The sequence below is a fragment of the Dermacentor silvarum genome, chromosome 11 (assembly GCF_013339745.2).
Source record: "Dermacentor silvarum isolate Dsil-2018 chromosome 11, BIME_Dsil_1.4, whole genome shotgun sequence".
Taxonomy (NCBI): Eukaryota; Metazoa; Arthropoda; class Arachnida; order Ixodida; family Ixodidae; genus Dermacentor; species Dermacentor silvarum.
This window is the reverse complement of record NC_051164.1, coordinates 90202382-90218247: the sequence shown is the minus strand read 5'-3', so window position 1 is coordinate 90218247 and position 15866 is coordinate 90202382. Positions and strand designations below refer to the sequence as shown.

At 45.7% G+C, this 15866-nt stretch overlaps 1 protein-coding gene across 3 annotated transcripts in view; it reads left to right on the top strand.

Moving 5' to 3' along the window:
- LOC119433933 (E3 SUMO-protein ligase PIAS3) overlaps positions 1–15866 on the top strand; it is a 144247-nt gene that overhangs the window by 743 nt on the left and 127638 nt on the right. The window contains exon 1 of one of the 3 annotated variants that reach the window (XM_037701223.2): positions 235–455. The exons of 1 other annotated variant lie outside the window; for it this stretch is intronic. The gene's annotated coding sequence lies outside the window, so the exon portion shown is untranslated. Of the gene's footprint in view, positions 1–234; positions 456–536; positions 911–15866 lie in introns of those variants that run through there. One more of the 3 variants, XM_049658973.1, reaches the window with a different exon arrangement.

Here is a 15866-nt window from a genome sequence, read left to right as displayed (position 1 = left end):
CAAACGGCTGCTGCCGGCTTGGCTACGCACTTGCCTAAAATAACCAAGAAGCAAGAAAACGACTCAGAGAGCCACGACCTGATTAAAACATGACAATCGTTACGTATTTTTCGTTTCTTGCACCGTAGCATGACCTTCGAAAGTGGATTTTGTTACTTTGAGAACTTCGAGAATAGGAACTGGACTGAGACCGCTAAGGTTAGCGAAGTTGGTTCTTCATTCTATGACGATATCGCATCGACAGTAGTCTGTGGCAGCGGAGGCGCGAGAGGTAGTGGCGGTAGTTTCAGTACCCTATTCTAGCCACTGTAGTTTCAGCTTATTTCAGCTCAGCTGGGAACCCGTGGCTTCAACTTACGGGTTCCAGCAGTTTTCATTGCGGATATATTTGACGGTCCTTTTGTTTACAGTGTGCCACGACTGCAAAGGAATACGTTAACAGCTTACTGCTTCAGGTTAGTGCGACGTAATTAACTTCTGCACCGTTCTGTCAGTTTCAAAACCTTTGTATTAAAAACTAGTTGTTGCGCTCTCTACAGCGTCATAAGAGAACACCTCGAAAACCTGTATTATTGCTATTGTAATTTGGATGGATGCACGTTCACTAATTCATTTTTTTTAATCAGTAGTGAAAGATTCTATTTTGTGTCGTTTTGCGCTGGCTAGGAAAGTTCACAACACAGCCTTCGTGATGTTTGTCTGCAGGTACCTGCGTTGTTTTCCTAACCATTGCAATGTCCTAGCTTGCCAACCAAAACCTGAACCGTTTAACATGGTATACCTGCCGAAAATTGGGAAATGTGACACGTACGCTAATAATCTGGCATAGGTTCGAGTTCGGGATTATTAGCAATGCGGTGAAATGTGTACTCATCGAGTGAGTAATGCCCGGAAGAATAAACCAACACTGGTAAGTGAAGCCTAGCAATGCATTTTATGCATAGCCACCGTGCGCGCGATTTGCCTACCAAACATGAACGTACGGGTGTCGCACGGCGCACTTTCTATCGCAATCGAGCCCTACCGGAATCGAATTTCTCGGTCACGATTGGATCCTTTGTGCAAGCTGCGGGAGGAAGCCATTCGCGGTCGAGAATTTTGATCTAATCGTGATCGAAAGGGGCTATTTGACACTGGTATTAAACTCGGCAAAAACTACAATCGTGCCAGTACGGCTATTACTCGTAAGGAATTAAATACGAAAAAAAAAAAGTTATTCTATAAGGAATTAGCTATAAGCACTTTTATTACATTTACGGGAAAAAAAAAAGTTGAAAAAGACTTGCTTGGTTAAGCTTACAACAGCATACAAACACAAAAATTATATTTCTTGCTGAGCGAATGGGGTAATCTGCCTCCCTCCATTTGAAATCTCAGTGCAAAATTTGTGACTTCTGAGAAGTATGTTTGTGTTGTGACTTCTGAAAAGTATCTTTGTGAAGTAGTTACCTTGAGCAATAAGCGACTTCATAGTCAAATCATGTGTGCAGCTAGTCAGCAATGTTCAATCCCAGGCATAACAGTGACTGAATTTGTCTGGTGTCATTAGCACGAGAGGTGGAAAAGAAATAACATTCCAAACTGCTTCCTGCTACAAAGAGCCCTTTCTTGAGCTCTTGGGCATTTCACAAGCTCACCTGTCAGCATCTGAACTGGTTGCAGAGTTACAAGGATTGCTAACACATCAAGTTAATGCATGCACTGGCGGACATTTCTGTCGAGTGTTTCCATGTTTAAAAACAGAGACTGCCACAAATTCCATGCATCTTGTCATGTGATATCCTGGTATGTAGACATAATGCAACTGGAGTTTAAAATCATTTTTCGTGTTGGCCGAGATGTTACCAGCAAGCTCAGTGTAATTACGCCTTTTGAATACTGATTGTATTTATCTAGTGGTGCACCTAACCGATTGACATGGCATAGGAGATAACTTGATGTCTTTTACACCTACTCACATGGAAAAAAATTTTGCCTCCCATAATATACTGTGATAACTGCATAGTCCTTAGATATGCTGGCCGACGAACTGATAAGAATGCTAACTGGGTCATGTGTTCTGTATTTAGCCACTTGAAACTGTGATGCCCCCTTGGTGCCAAAATGACAAATAATCGCATCACATCCCTCTCTGCTTTATTTAGATAAGGCAAGTGCTAATGGTGTTTAAGGCTGTTAGGGCGAGCAGCGTAGAACAGGTACTTGGTACTTCGACGCAATACAGGAGTGCCGGGTGCTGTGATAGTGGGTTCTGGGGTTTCCTTTGTATTGCCTTCACCAAAATCTTGCCCACCATTGGTATGGTCAGGGTGGGCTAGAGATGACTGTCTTTGAACTGTGCCGAGACTTTAAGCTATGTCCTGAGCTATGGGAGTGTTGGAATCCTCGGTGTTGTGATTGCAGTCTTGGTGGGGCTGCCAGATGTGATCCAAGTGTCATGTGAAGCGCCGTCCATCTTCCAATAGTACATCCATGAGACAATTGTGCTGCTCGGTGACGGCAGCAGGTGCGTCTGCTAGAGCTGCTTCTGTAGTAGCTTAGTTTTAAAATCTGGGTGTAGCAAGTCCAACGCCATCCTCAGCTTCTGCCCCAACAACAGCTCCAAAGGCAGCAACCTGTCGCTTCATGCGGCGTAGGCCTGTAAATCAAAAGCATGCGGGCCATTTGAGTGTCAAGATCCCCAGGGCCAGCCTTCCGCAACTTTTATTTTAACATTCTGCACTGCCCGCTCAGCCACACTGAGCCTCTTTGATTATACAATCCCGGATCGTTCGCGGCTTCTGGTCTGACTCAGACTAGCCCTGACAGAAAAGCGCGTCACAGTCACGTGATCCAGCTGTCGGGGACTGTTCGAGATTTCGGTCGAAGGCACCGTACCCGGAAATCGCTCTCCAGGCTGCCATTGTCTGCTCTTAGCTGCTCTTAGATAGCCCCCTACCCAGCAAATTCATTAGCGTGGTCTCCGAAATGGTGCAGTCTCAGAGGCCACATTGCCGACATAACCATAAAGCTTGCATAGTGGAATTGCAGCCTGAGCGCGTAGAAAGTGTTCAAAAGTGCAGTTTACGCTAGCTAGCTCATTGCCTGAGAAATTTCAGCGGAATTCCCACACGGACATAGGCAAAATTGTGGTCGTGCCACGTTTCTCTTGATGCAGAAAGCACCCGCCGACATCCTCAAAGCTCGTGAGACCGTCTGCTAATTAAAGGCCTGACGCGTGTCTAGGAGAGAGCGCGTGCACACTGTCTACTAATCCTGCACGTCAAAAATCAAACGCTCGAACTTGGCAACAGAAGGGATCAACACATATGTCAACAGAAATCTGTGAAGCACCTATTGTATACCACCCCAGCTACCGGCGGGAAATAGCCACATGCAATATGATTCCTCGCACGCTAGTTTCACTTACCTGAAAAGCAAAATTTACCTGCTTACTTCGTATGTAGCAATAAGCATGACAGATTTCGCAAAACACATAAGAAAAGCAAGCATGTACGCCTTATTGCTGGGTTCTCTCTTAAAAAACACGAAGACTAAAGCTACAGAAATTAGACGGCTCGTCAAAAATTTGCACAATGGCACACAAAGCACCATTGTAACAGAAGCGATAACTCAGTGTACAGTAGTTGCCGTCTGGAACACACAAAGTACGCAGAAGCACATGGCATCTTTAACATTATGTCGTCAAACACCGCACGTATCTTTTTAAGACAGCCGTTGTCTGCTAGATACTTGCGCTTGTCAGAGCAAACATCTGCTGACAGCTCCAACAGTCCACAGGCAGTCCAGAACTTCCGGTCCGTGAAAAAACGGAATGCGGTTCTGACAACTCTCGGACTAGTGGGCGGAGCTTCGGAAGCTGTCCGAGCAAAATCGAATGCGGCACAGCAGTCCCAAGCAGTCTGGGACTGTCAGGAACTGATAATTGAAGAGGCCCACTGTTAGATGCGGGATGATATGGTTACTCGCATCACCACCATTACTCGCATCACGCTGTTTCTCTTAAGGAATGTCTCGTACAGCTCACTGGGGGTAAATGCAGGCCCATTATCAGACACCACCACCTCATAGTTCACATGCATGCAATATTTCTTCAAAAGACTGTGGAGACCGAAAATATGTCTATCGATTCTGAAAACGCATTGACTGTAGTAAAAAAAAAAATTGTGTTCCTGTAAGGGCCTGCATAATCCACATGCAGTTGTGACCAAGAGAGAGAGAACAACTTTATTTAAAACAGACTCAGTCCGGGTACACTAACTAGAGCATGGCCTGGTCAGACAGGCCTAGAAGTTTCAGGTGTTCGAGCAGTGCCTTCATGATGTCTGGGGAGGAGCTCGCCAGCCACTCCTCCAGGGTCACAGGTCTTCGCGTAGTAGGTATTGGATTGTATTGAGGCTACCTGCCGGGGTGGCTCAGTCAGCTAAGGCGTTGTGCTGCTGAGCACGATGTCGCGGGATCAAATCCCGGCCATGGCGGCTGCATTTCGATGGAGGCTAAATGCAAAAATGCCCGTGTGCTTCCGTTGTAGTTCACGTTAAAGAACCCCAGGTGGTCAAAATTAATCCGGAGCCCTCCACTACCTCATAATCAGAACTGGTTTTGGCACGTAAAACCCCAGAAAGAAGAAGAAAGAAGAAAAGGATTGAGACTCCCGTGCATGGCTGCATGGCCACCCGGAGTATACCACAGAACGTGGGCATTATCTGGAAAGCCACCACCTGTCACACAGGTGGGAGACTCGTCCTTGCCTTGAATTAGTGCTGAATGTGGGGGGTCAGTAGAGTGTGTTTGCACATGCCTCACTAGGGCTGCATCGCGTCATGGAGTGGGGTGGGTTAGGATAAACTCTGCGGTTGGTACGCATCTCATCTAATCTTGCACGCCGGTCGGAATGCACCACAGCAAGTAATTCAGTTCGGTTCAATGAATCCAGTCACTACAGGGGGAAGGTTCGGGAGGCTTACGTGGGACGTGGCACGTGCCACTTCACTCCCTATGATCCCCGAATGACCAGGTATCCACTGTATCCACACACTGGTATGTCACCTGTCGCAAGTGCTTGACAGGCTGCTTGGCTTTCTGTTTGTATCAGTAAATCACGAGCATGTGGGTTCGGCATGGTAACGGCCTCCACAATGGCTGTGATTTCTTCCAGGCCTTGTGTGCTGATGTTGTAATGGAAGCCCCAAGACTGGTACTCCATCAGAAGCGATTCCTGTCCAGTAGCCAAGGTTCTTTCGGGAACGGCCCAGGCATGACAGGCCCTGGTCGTGCCACTCTTTGGTGCTCGTGGCAAACAAATCACATTTGAATGTCTGCCGCTATGTCGTTATCCAAGGCAGGCCACCAAACATGGCTATGCACTTTATTATTATTACGCATTTTGGACACTCCTGGGTGAATATGCATACTTTAGTAGCATTCTGTTACTTTCACTGGATGCTACCTTTCTGAATGATTTTAATGACTAATCTTAAACGTATCATCTTCCTCAACCCTGTGAATGTACACCTCACTTTGGTTAGGCAACATAAATTTGTGCAGTCGTGCCACTCTGAAGGGACATGAAGTGACAAAAGTACTAATGCAACTTGTTGCTTAAATATGCAGCTCACACGGTACTATGTCGGGAAGCACGGGTCCTTTTGCTGCTTTTGAAGTTCCAGGTACTAACAGTGGTAAATGTTTCTAAAGCTCTATGAATCTACTTTCAGATGGTCTGAGACAGTGTTCATAAGTCAGCCTGCCTCCTAACCTTTACAGCGAAGCTGGTAGCCTCTAGTTGATCTGGATTTTTCGCGGCATCATCCTCACGGAAAAAAGCCTTCAGTGATTAAAGTGAGAAGTTTATAGATTCCTGGGTATCACTCATACAACATACAGCACAGCATTCGTTTCAATAAAGAACAAGCGCGAAACAAGCATCCAAATCACATAATTGATAAGTCGCTCCTGCTAACAGTGCGAAGCATGTATTGCCCCGCATACATTTCCCAGTAAAGATTACTGCTGCGCAAGCTCTTGTGGCGACAGCAGTTTGTGACTTGAGAAGTGGGAGGTGACGTCACTAGCCTTTCATATATAAAAGAACCAGCCTAGCAATTGATTTCATTGCTGTCGCAACACCACTATGGGTAGGCAACGTGCAGTTAAGACTCCCGAGGAGCAGCATGAATACGAGGAGTGGCTGAGAGAAAAGAAACGGTAATATGACCAGGGGCGGCATGCTGCTACTGGTCGTATTGTCGTGGAATTCCAGCACAGGGGAAGTCCGCACCTTCACATTCTCCGGTGGCTGTTCTGTAGAAGAATAGAGCAATAAAGCATTGCTTACTGCCCTCAGCAATTGTAGTGGTGGTTTTCAACAGCGTTGCTGGACATCCACTTTTGCAGGGCCGGGCTGGCGAGTAAATTTTTTAGTATTGTTTGACCTTAACTGCATACTCTGCAGGTCGTTTCTGCACAAGTGCTGTATCACGCCTAAACAAATGCTTATGTGATGTACTCCTAGTGTGCATTGAGAAATGATCAGTTGAAATCATGTTTCACTCTATTTCTCCTCATATGTGAGGCAAATCTCTATAAAGAGCTATTTTTTGAACATGTTGAGATTTTTGCGATCTGTAGATAATACTCTCATGAAAACACGTGCCAAATATTATTCTGCTGCATGCAGCAGGGAGACCTTAAAATTAGGTGGTTTTTCTTTTCTATGCAACCATTCGGCCATTCTAAGTATTACATTAAACAATTTTGAATCTTACACGCATTGTTGAAAGAAACGCGGACCAGTTACGCAGCCTACTGTGATCGCCCAATGTTACAGGGATAAAGCAAAACGCCCGTCAGGGGTGTCTGCGTCAGCAGGCGTTTGGTGCATTGCAACACCAAGGACCCGAGCACATGGGGATTGGACCTTCCCACACGTAGTCATGCACAGCATAGCCATGCCTGGTGAAAAGGATATTCTGGGGGTTGAGTTGATGCTGAGCGTTTGGACCTCTGTGGCCCCATGACGGAGGCAACACACCTTTTTGGCCTCCGCTTCACGTAGACAGCACCCCTGGACTGACCCACCCCAGGGAAATTGGCAGTCACCTTTTCTGTCTTTCTCTCCTACATTTCTCCTTCTGTATCACATTCTATCTTTCCTGTTTTCTATTCACTTCTGTGCTTCCAGGTGGCAAGGGTTAACCTTTTGTGTGGCAACCAACTTTGGTTGCTCATATTAGGTTATAGCAATAGCGTACAGTTGGCGTCCGCAGGATGTATTTCTTAAATTTCCTGCTGTGTCCCCTTGTTGGGCTCCACGGTGGGTGGCTGGCGTTACTGCCAAAATAAAGACAATTTTATCACTAGTTCATTTCCCACCCTTCCTGATTGCCCCAGAAAAGAGGGCGCACTGAAGAAGCATTTAAATTTTTTTACCAGTAAACTAAAAACTTTCTCCGCTACCATGTGATCCACTTTGAGAAACCAGAAAAGTCTGTAAGATTCATTTCACCTTTACTTGTTGCAAAGCTATTGGTCCCGGTTACAAAGCATCTAAGATGGCTAGCGGTGTTCTCCTTTTGGAACTCTAAGAAAAAGCAACATGACAGGCTGTATAATTTAGTATCATTCAGGGATGTTCCTGTGAGAGTCGCACCACATCGAACCATGGACAGCATCCGTGTTGTTGTTTCAGAAGATGATTTAATGGAATTGACTGAGACTGAACTTTTGGAGGGTCGGCACAATCAGAATGTAATCGATGTGAAACGAATGAAGGTGAGGCGTCACGCAAAGAGGTCCAGATGAAACACCTTATTCTGACTTTTGGCTCAAGCATCCTGCTCGAGACAATTGGGGCAGGCTATGTAAAGATCCGGGTCAGACCCTATGTGCCAAATCCTATTCGATGCTTTAAATGCCAGCATTTCGGCCATAGTTCACAGGACTGCTGAGGCCGACAAACATGTGCTAAATGTAGTGCCGGTGAACATTCCTCTGAAATGTACAAGAGCGCTCCACACTGCATGAACTATGAGGGCGAGCATGCCGCATACTTGTGGCCCTGCCCGTCTTGGAAGAAAAAAAAAAATTGTAACAATTCAAAGTCAGAGAAAATATATAATTCAAGGAGGCATGCAGGCGGGTATCTTACCTGCCAGAGAACAACTTTGCTGAAGTGGCGTGTCAGGGGGCGGCACGATAACTGCCCCCGGCAGCTGTCCGGCTCGCACAGTAGTGAGCCAGCGGGGACGCCGTCTGCCCCCTGGACGGCAGCAGCCAGCGCTGCTCCTCCGTCCCAGAAGAAGGGGACATCTACCTCCGAGCAGGTGGTCTCAAGGGTCCCGTTCCTTGAGACGAGGCCTTCACATCAAATTCACTGCTTGCAAGAGTGTATGTCCAGCGCCTCATAAAAAGTGATAGATGTGACTCCGAGTCAAATGGCGCTGCCAGTGCCTAAGGAGCAGGGAGAATCTCTCGACCGCTTCAAGAAAGAGAAATCCTGCATCACAGGGCCTGAAAAGGGCTCTGTAAGTTAAGATAGTCTTCTGTCAATGGACACACAGCACAAACATTTTCTGCAATATGGACACACAAATATTGCATTGGAATGTTAGGGGGCTCCTCCGTAATCTGGATGATGTTAAAGAACTCCTTTTTAAACTCATTCCAAAGGTGCTGTGTGTTCAGGAAACGCAGCGAAAATCTACACAGACAACCTTTCATAGGCGACATGTCATTTTTCGGAAAGACCTTAATGACGCTCTTGCCTCATCGGGTGGTGTGGCCATAATAGTAGATAAAGGTGTTGCCTGCCAGCAGTTACAACTCAACACCCCCTGAGGCAGTGGCTATCCGAGCACTGCTGTCTAATTAGCTGGTTACAATCTCTTCTATCTACATCTCTCCCAGCCATCAACTTCACAGAACTGAATTGCAGAGATTTATCGATGAACTTCCCGAGCCCTACATAGTCGTTGGAGACGTAAATGCACGTAACACCCTGTGGGAACACTCCCATTGGGATGCAAGAGGCCACCTAATAGAAATCTTTGTTTTCCTTGGGTTCCTCAGTTTATTTCTCAACTACATTGTATGGTGTTGCACATAAAACATTCACCTCAATAGACATAAGCATAATAGCATCAGGTACACATGTTGTACCTAGAATGGAATGTTATAAAGAATCCTTACGGAAGTGATCACTTTCCGATTGTTTTAAACCTAATTGAAATAATATCTATTGTCATCACTTCTTTATCGAATATTTTTCAGTGGTTTGCAAATAAGGCACAGCCACCATTAATATAGCACAATTTTAAAATTATGGTGTTTACAACAACACAAGGTTTCTGTAAAATACAGTGTGCAATATAAAGCATGCTTAATTAAATGCACAAAGGAAGCATTAGCAACAACTTAGCAGATTGTTTGCAAACTAGGGTCTCTTAGGAGAATGTGCAGTTATGCACTATCATATAGTTTATAAATGTAACCTTGTGGACTGACTAATATATGTGTATACTGTCGAGACCAGAAATGCGTGTCGTCTGTGCCGATGGTAGAGGGAAAGAATATAACTTTTTCTCTAGTTCGAATTGGTCGCGGCAGATGGTGCCACTATTGTACAAAGTATGTTGCAATGAAACATATTCCGATTTAATTCGATAAGAGCACAGAGGTGTTGCATTGATAAATATTACCAAACCATGCCCACTGCTGAATGCCATGTCTAAAAACAATTTACTGCAAATGTTTGTGTTTAGCCAAAAAAGTCTGGTTGATTGAGCGATGCAGTGTGATCAAGTATGTCTTGTCCACTGTGGATAGGATGAAAATAATTGAATTTTTCTTCGATTTCATGTTTAATAGTGTACAATGGACAACATAAAATATTAGAAAATTATTCATACTTTCAATTGTAACTATTTGATTTGTTATTCGAAGTTTTCGAATATTCGCACACCCATAGTAGCTTTCAGCTTTCCCTTATTACAAGAAGGTCTCGTAGGACAGAATTTTGCCTTCAAGAACAAATTTCAAAGAAGCCAGTGTGGTAAAAAGTAATGCTAAGCAAGAATATTTTTTTCGAAGCACCTGTTTACATCTCAAACACTCCCACGATTTTTGTTGCAAAAATGTGGGGTAGTTCAGAACAGTGTTTTGGGCGTTTGGGGTTAAACAGCTCATAGCTGAAATGAAGCATTATGGTAAGAAAGAGTTTGAATTTAATGTTATCTCTGTTGATAATAGCAAAGAAATAGCTTGCACTCAAACAAAGAAAAAAAAAAAGTGCGGTGGATTGAGTGCACATGGCATGGGGGTTCTTCGTCTTCTTGCTTGAATGAACAGCAGCGTAAGATGTGCTGCTCTCGGAGCTTCAGGTGCCTTGTCCTTCACCGTACTTGAAGCCTGGTTTACTGGACAACGAGGTCCTCGGACTTTACACTGGTGCTGAACTTTACAATTTCTTTTTATAGAAAGAGTTGGTCTGAAAAGCTCTTAGAACAGCTCGAGAGCATACTTGACACGACACTTGGTTATCTTTAAACTTGCTGATTGAACCCTTTGAGGGTAATTCTTCCGAGAAATGCGTTCTCCCGGAATCAAATTTTACAAGCGAAGCTTGTCTATGTCTAGCCTTAACGTCCGTGTCTGTTCGCAGAAACTATCATCAGAATGGCTCGAGCGTCGTCATCTCCTTCTGCAGCTGGCACGTTGGCACCCCTCGCACGAACGCGTTTGCCATTGCTCCCATGTTTGTTGTCCTCTTCTTCCACAGCTGGCTTGCCGCTCATCATTCCAGCATAGAATTTCACTTCTCTTCTGTCGTAATGGATAGGCCGCGTTTACGGGGGTATGAGCCATTTATTGTCTTACGTGACGGACATAGTTAATTTTGAAGCAATTTCATTTTGAAGAATTCGAGACATCGAACGCAAGCATTTGTGGTTCGACAACAACTTGTCTCTCATCAGTGGGATCCACTCCGACGAACAGCGACACAATGCCTTGGGAAGTGTTGAATGAACATTACGCTACTAGTGGAGAAGACCTCAGTGAAATTAGAGTTAGCGTTACGTGTAAGGAATATTTAATCAAGGGAAAACTGCCTGCGTTCAGCACTGTGAAAGGTTACATATACCCTCCATTTGTTGTGATGTCACGGAGTGGAAGGGCTGACGATTTTTGTATTGCAGATTGAAATTCTTTAGTGATAAGAAATGAGATTGATCCTGATGCCTGTAACTCAAACCAACACGCATGAGAATGTCGATTATAAGGTGGGCAAAGGCATGCAGCAGGAAATTAGGTGAAGCAGGAATACTCCCAATGTAATGCGACTGCAGCCATTCTAGAGCGAAGTGAAAAATCTGTTTTGGCGAAAGCTGAGAGGCGGCAGCACACTAAGAATTTCTTTAGAAGTCATGGAAGGTTTCTGCACCTCCGGAGCAATACTAGATGTTGCTTTACTTTAATAAGGCGAATACTTTTTGAAGGTTTCTGTCGTCGCCATAACATGCACAGCCATCACCATTTGGGATTTGCCACCGCCGCTATACTTGCATGGTGGTGACCCTCAATGGGTTAAGAACGACATGTAAAAGTAATAAGACTATGGTTTATCAAAGTATTTGGAATTATTCATTTAAGTGTTATTTTATTGCTTGCATGGTGAAAAAAAAAAAAAAAAACTTTCGAAGCAATATTAGTGTGATGAGTGTGTTGCAAGCTTGCATAATTTGTCCTTGTGTTTTTTGTGCATGCTTGTTTGCGTATGGCATAATGCTTGTAACATTTCTCTTCACCAATTCCGCTTCAAATATTAAGTGAAACTACTCTTGAAATGCAATTATTTCATAGAAAAATTATGTTTGTATGTGCGCCTGCTCTTGGGTATCCTTTGACTGCTTTCCAAAGAATCTAGAGCTCCGCAAAAGATTGATAATTGCCATCAGTCGAGACGAAAGCCCCTTCTTCTCCGTAAACGAAGTATGCAACAAGCACTTGAAGAAATGAGATTGCATACCGCAAGTGGCAAGTGGATGGCAGATTCTTCATGATGTGGCCGTACCTTCGGGGTTTACATTTAAACTTTCAAAGAAGGGCAGAAGCCTTGGTCAGTGATGGTCTTTGCCTAAACAGACAAGAAAGTACCTGGTGAAGCTGCGTTCATTGCTAGGGCAAAACAAAGCAGAAGTAAGAGACACAGAAGGTGAGGAAAGTGCCTGGCCTGTAGATGTGGGGTCAGCTCAAGAAACCCCGGACACACTTTCAGAGCTGGAAACTGCAAAAGCTCTTGTAGAAAAACAGGCAGCACAGCTTAACTAAAACAACAGTGCAGCCATATTATTGATGATCTTGTGGAAGAAATATTGAAAGTAAATATATTAAGGGAAGGGAGAAGTGTTGTGTGGAACATGTTCTTAAGAAAGAGCAAAGAAAGAATGTGCCATTTTGTTTGATCAAGTTTAAAGACAGCAGTGAGGATTTCATGTTCTATATTGGCGGCTTGCCTTATTACAACCATTTTGTGGCATTGTTCAAGCATGTTTGTCCCAACGTCAACAATGGGGAAATGCTTCAACCGTTGAACTGTGTAAAATGGAAACTGGACAAGGAGAATGAATTATTTCTTGTTCTTGTCTGGCTTCGGCTTGGTCTGTTTGAGTAGGATCTAGCTCACAGGTTCAGCATTTCACAGGCAGCTGTTTCAAGGTTATGCTCATTGTAGAATAATAGGCTCTACTTCAATCTAGTTAAGTTGCCTCTTTGGGCACTACAACAGGTCCTCAACGAAATGATGCCTGCATCGTTTCTTGAAAAGTAGTCATCAGTGTGAGTGATCTTGGGCGCAACCAAAGTGTATAGTGCCTAGCTTGCTTGCAGTGCAGTCTCGCACATTACCTGCAAACAAACCAACAAACACATTTAAGGGACTAGTCGGCGTTATAGCTAGTGGTTTAGTTTTGTTTCGGAATCATTTACAGGCTCTATATCAGAGGTTGTGTCATTGGCAGTGACTTTCTTGACTTTGAATCTGGTGAAGGAGACATTGTCGTGGCAGAGAAGGGGGTTCACAATTCAAGATCTTCTGGAAGACAAAGGTGTGGGTTTAAATATGCGTCCACTTGTACACGACGGCAAGCCATCAGAAGTGTCTGGTCTGAAGATGCATGAAAAAAAGGATAAACCAGATGAAATAATTTAACATATTCGACTGTCTTATTTTTCTAACATTGGCACCACTTTTTTATCGGATATGGACGGTAGCAGTCATATTAACAAACTTGACTTACAGTGCATACATAGACAAAGGGATAACAAGAATGACGAAAGGCATTGGAGCTGTGACGGCTCCAATGCCGGCTGCTGAAGTGTCACATTCTAGTGCCAAAAGTTTGTTTGTCTGGGTCGTAATGTCAATTGTTTTTACCTCCTTGAAGGCCTGCTGCCGGGCAACGCCCCATTTCCACTTCATCCTTGAGTGCAAAAGTTCATACAAAGGTGCAATAATTGTGGCTGCCTTAGGTAGAAACCTTTGGTAATAAATAGGTGACAAGACTCAAAAACGACCTTAACTTGGGCACCTCCCCCCCCCCCAGGTGCTTCGACTTCCAGAATAGCATCCAGATTTTCCGTTTTGGTGAGTGAGTGAGTACAAACTATATTGAGGTCCTGAGGAGAAGGAATTAAAGCGGGGCCGGAGGCCCCGCCAATCAATCCGGTGGCTCCACCCAGGTCGGGGCCGGTAGACAGAGTCCTTCGGCGACGGCCCGGGCCCGTTTGGTATGAAGACCTTTGTTGCTAATTCTGTAACCCCAAAAATCAACCTCACTAGACTTCACTAGACTTCAATCTAGACTTCTGATTCAGTCGCACCCCGAACTCACTGAATCTCCCCTGCACTCGGCGCAAAGTGGTGGCATTGTTACGCTTTTCTGCAATAATTGCCTCTTCAAAATAGATCTGCACACCTGGCATTCCTTGCAAAATTGTTTTCATGCAGTATTGAAAGGGCACCGGCGTAAAATCTACTCCAAACAGGAGGCGGCTGAAGCAAAAAAGGCCCTTCCGGGTATTCACTGTTGTGAGCAGCTGCTATTCTTCGTCTAAAGCAATTTGATTGTATGCTTCACAAAGATTGATAGTTGTAAAAACTTCGCCACCGTTTAGCATTTCCATGATGTCCTTTATGCAAGGGAGAGGATATTGGATCGAGTGGCATGCTTGCTTGGCTGTAGTTTTAAAAGCACCGCATAAGCGAATGCTGCTATTAAGTTTTACAACTGCCACCACGGGTGCCGCCCACTTCTAGTGTGGGACCGGGGCAAGAATTTCACTCTCAACTAACCGATCAATTTTGGCCTTGACTTTAGAGCGCAATGCGTACAGCACCTGCCGTATCTTGCATAACCAGGGAACTGCATTGTCACGCAAAGGCAAATGGGCAGGCGGCCCCTCTGTGAGCCCTAGCTCTGGTCGAAACACGTTGAAAAACTCTTCTAATAAGCCTTCAACACCACTGCCAGCTTTGCTACTGTGGTTACAATCTCACCTTCATGTGTTGCGCTGAGCACCGGCTCTCCCAGAAGGTCAAGTGCTCCCATGACGTCCTGGTCACACAGGTTCAGCCCAGAACAACCCAGAACAGCCAGTGTGCCTTTTGTAGTCCTCGAGCGTAAGCAAACGTCGAGTTGCAACTGGCCACACGCTGTCAGTGGTCCAAGGAAGCGTTTCAACTTGAGCAGCGATTCTAGCAGTTTCGGCCACGCATCTTGGTGCTGTACGTAGGTGGGCCAAGTGATAATAGAATCTGAGGACCCTGTGTCTAGCTGCATCTTGACTGCCACTCCACCCCAAAGTAGAGTGCACATTTTGGCTTTCCGGTGTGAATGTTTTCGACAAAATTATCTGCAGTACCAACGAGGAACAACAGACCTTTTGGTCCTGGATCGTTGATGTTTCCCGCAATTATTTGCTGGTGCACCCACATTGTAGGTTCCCTCGTTCTACTGTTTGCCCGTCTGGGGCAGATCTTGCGATAATGGCCATGCTACTGGTACTGTTGCCACTTTGCTGTGTGGAATCGGCACGTCCCAGGCTCGTGCCCCATGTTTCCGCAACTGAAGCATGGTGGCCTGGCTTCCCAGGAAGACTCGCGCCGTGCACCCATGTTTCTTAACATGTTGTAGCGCCCACCGACGCTGCTAAGCGGGGACGCTTAGGTCGGCGCTCTTCGCCAGCGCTTTGGGGCTGGCTGCGAATGACGACGACAATAAAGTTGGGCGGCGCGTGCTATCGGCGCAAGCACCGCACGCGCCAGTCGGTTCTAAAAGCCTGCCGAGCTGGTCTCCTTGTTCTGGCGCTCCGCTGCGACCCCTCGGTTCCCGTCAGTGGTGACTCCGGCCTAAGAGATGACCGACCCCAGCAACCTCCCGCCCTCAGGCAACCTCCCGCCTGACGTTACCTCGCGCCCACGGGACGTCGCAGCTCTACAGCTCCACCTGCCCACGTTCTGCCGCAAGAACCCGCAGGTTTGGTTCGCCCAGGTCGAAGCCATCTTCGATCTGCAAAACATCACCTCGGAGATTTCGCGTTTTCGCCACTTACTTTGCAACCTGTCTCCGGAGGTAGCTCAAGAAGTGGCAGACGTTATCGCTGCACCTTTGAGTGATGCCCCGTACCAGCAACTGAAGCAGAGCATTTTAGAACGCACCACGGCGTCCGAGAGCGCGCGCCTCCAGCACCTGCTCACATCCGAGGACCTTGGAGATCGCCGCCCTTCCCAGCTGCTCGACAGCATGCGACAGCTCTTGGGCACAAGCAAGGTCGACCCGAACGGTGCGCTGTTGAGGGAGCTCTTCTTG